The sequence below is a fragment of the Phyllostomus discolor genome, chromosome 9 (genome assembly GCF_004126475.2).
Source record: "Phyllostomus discolor isolate MPI-MPIP mPhyDis1 chromosome 9, mPhyDis1.pri.v3, whole genome shotgun sequence".
NCBI lineage: Eukaryota > Metazoa > Chordata > Mammalia > Chiroptera > Phyllostomidae > Phyllostomus > Phyllostomus discolor.
Genome location: NC_040911.2, coordinates 52,350,030 through 52,353,331, shown reverse-complemented (window position 1 = coordinate 52,353,331; position 3,302 = coordinate 52,350,030). Strand labels below are relative to the sequence as shown.

At 38.5% G+C, this 3,302-nt stretch overlaps 1 pseudogene; it reads right to left on the bottom strand.

Annotated features, from left to right (window-relative positions):
• Positions 1-702: 702 nt before the first annotated feature.
• On the bottom strand, positions 703-3,098 carry LOC114506026 (annotated as a pseudogene).
• Positions 3,099-3,302: the final 204 nt, after the last annotated feature.

Below are 3,302 nucleotides of genomic sequence, written 5' to 3'. Positions count from 1 at the left end.
AAGCTGCTACCTGGCCTCTAGAATTCTGTTTGAGAGGAAGCCGTCCCTTGGCACCCACTCTGATGCCAGACACTTCAATTTCTCCCTGTGTACCACCGATGCCCTTCTAGCTGCTGCCCTAGTGCTAGAGCCCAGAAGGAGTGAACATGTGTAAGTACTAAGTCTATTGAGGGCCCTTTATGAGGAGACTCTTGAGAATCCCAGTTTCTTCCACTGTCCCAACCCCACTGATTTTTACAGCCAGAAGTGATGGGGACTTATCTTCCAGGCACTAAAACCCTTGGCTGTGTGGCCTGGTGTGTGGTTGATGTCCCTTGCTCCTGAGGTATCCCTCCTGATACTTATCTACCATCCATTGATGTGGGACTGCCTGTTCAGCATTTCCGATCCTCCATATCTCCATATCTCTCTGCATGTCTCTGTCCCTCCTACCCATCTGAATAAATGTGACTTCTTTGATTCTTTGGTTGTTGGACTTCCATAAAGCTTGATTTTCTAATGATTCTGGGTGATATTTGTTTTGTAGTCTAGTTGTAATTTTTCCTGTGATTGTGTAAGGAGCAGAGCTGGGTTTACCTACACCTCTACCTTGACCAGAATTCCTATTTTATTTCCTCAATCATGCCATATTTTAAGGGTACACAGTACTTTCACTTGGTATCAATTTTTAGTTGTTTTTGAGACAATTGTTATTATACCAGGTGGGATGATTACTGATCTCTCCATTCCTTTAGGGTGACTCTGCCAACAGGGGACAGGATCTATTCTATTCTAATTTGTGTTGCTGCATATACCCATGCAGCAACACAGAAAGTGACTCCACTAGCTAATACAGCATTAACGTATTTGTCATGGAAATCAAGTGTTCATTTCTGGTGGATCTTCCTTGCCCTCATTTGCTGAATGCTTTATACTGGGAGACAACTTATTCTGTCTTTGGCCAAAGGAAAAATCGTGACGCTGAATACAAACTGCAGCAACTGCAGCTGCTGGTTTGTTGGAACTTCACCTCAAGTACCCTTGCAAAGCAAGATCTAGGGTCTTGATGCAGTCAGTGGTAACATTTCTCCTCCTATGGAAGGAAGTAGGTGGTGCCACTTAGGATATGTAGTTTATCTCTACCTTACCTGTTTTTCTTGGCTGAAATTCTATGGTAATGAGGGAAGGTGGAAAGAGAAGTATGCAAAGCAAAGCAATCCAGATGGCATGGAGCATGACTGTCCCACTTCCCTTCTATTCATAACCCCTTTGTTGTTGTCTTAGAAACTTCTTATTGTTGTCATAGAAATGAGCCCCATTTTGTACATGGCCCATAGCTGGTCTCTTCTTTGTGAAGTATGATTAGGTAAATGAGGTTTTGCTAAGTTGAGCTATAAATAGATTTTATAACACTGTATCAATCAGCATGATTTTGGTCACACATAATAGAAAACCCATATCCAACTTCTTAAACAATAAGGAAATGTATATATTAGGTCACATAACTGAGGGGCCAGAAAAAAGATAGAATTTAGTCTATGTAATCCAGTTGTGTGATACTCTTTCTCTGAAAATTCTTCACTTGTGGGCTCTCTAAGGGTTGTACTTGTCCCCAGACAAAACAGCAAATTATATAAGTCAACTAGAAAAGTTTACAGGGAAGGAAGCCTGGCTTACCAGAGCCCAGAGAGTTATACCAACCCTCTCGAAGACTCTGCTTGGACTACTGTGTTGAATCACCTATGTATTCCTGAATCAGTTGTTTTATTATATGCCTGCCTCATTGGCAAAACAAGAAGTATCTTTTAAGTGATGATCCTAAAGAATTCTGAGGCAATGAGGAGAGGCTGTTTTCACAAGGAAGAGAGGCAAGGAAAACAAGCAAACAAACAAACAAAAAAAAACCCCATAACAGATGTCCACTATAAACCTGACTAAACTTACTACCTATTAAGGCATTTCTTGTGGATTACATTGCCATTTAAACCTTAAAATGTATAGTCGTAGAAATTACTATTGATTTTTCTCAACTTGATAAGGAGCATAAAAAACCCTATAGCCATCATCGTACTTAATTGTGAGAATCTAAGTTTTCCCACTAAGATCGGACACAAAGCAAGGATTTCCCTTCTCACCACTCCTTTTCAACATTGTACTAAATGTTGTACCTAATATAATAATATAAGAAAGGAAATGAAAGGTATACAACTGGAAAGAAAGAAATTAAACAGAACAATCAACAAAAACTTTGCTGGAACAAATAAGTGATCATAACAAGGTTACAGGATACAAGGTTAATATTCAAAAGTAATAGCTTTATCATTTCTCAGCAATGAACAAGTGGAATTTGAAATAAAAACAGTACTATTTACATTATCACCCTTGAAAATAAAATATTTAACTACAAATCTAACAGAATATGTACAACATTGATATAAATAGAAAACTATAAAACTCCAATGAACAATATCAGAGAGACTAAGTAAATGGAGAGATATTCTACATTCATGAATACAAAGACACATTATATGAAGTTATCAGTTCTTACCAATCTGATCTATAAATTTAATGCAATTCCAATCCAAACCACAGCAGGTCATTTTGAAGATATCAACAATATGTTTCTAAAGTTTACAGTGACCCTTCACCTATCACAGGAGTTACATTCCAGAGACACCTGCTATAGGTGAAAAATCCGTGAAGTAGAGGCATTATATTTATTTTACTATTTATATATATTTTAAGGCTTTATAAACCCTTCCCACACTCCTATAAACCTTTCCCACTCTCGTATTAACATTTCCCACTCTCTTATAAATACTTCATATGCTCTTAAATATTTTCTACACTCTTAAACCTATGTAATTTTAACAACATAGAAAATTCTATATGGGTACTCACCAGTGAAGTATACTACAACTTGAATGATGAAAATCATGAATTATGTAGCTGTGCAGTACTGATGTTGATGAAGGTGATGACGACAAGATAAATGTACTGCACAGCCAAGGAGAGCATTATAGCTCTTCTGAAGGCACCACTTCATCAGGCACTTCATCAGGTGATGCAGTATCTTCACCCTGGGCCATAACTTCTATTTCCACTAAAGGCGTAGGCATAACTGATCTCTTTGTTCAAGTGATGAACATAGTTATGGGAAGTTGCTGGCGCTGCTTTTTATCTGCAGAGGCAACTTCTCCATGCAGAGAAATGCTCTTGAGTCCAAAGCATCTCTGAAATTTGTCAAACCAGCCCTTGCTGACACTGAATGGGGTTGGTCTGGTGGGAGAAGCACTCGACAGTCCTGCTTCTATGTCATCGTC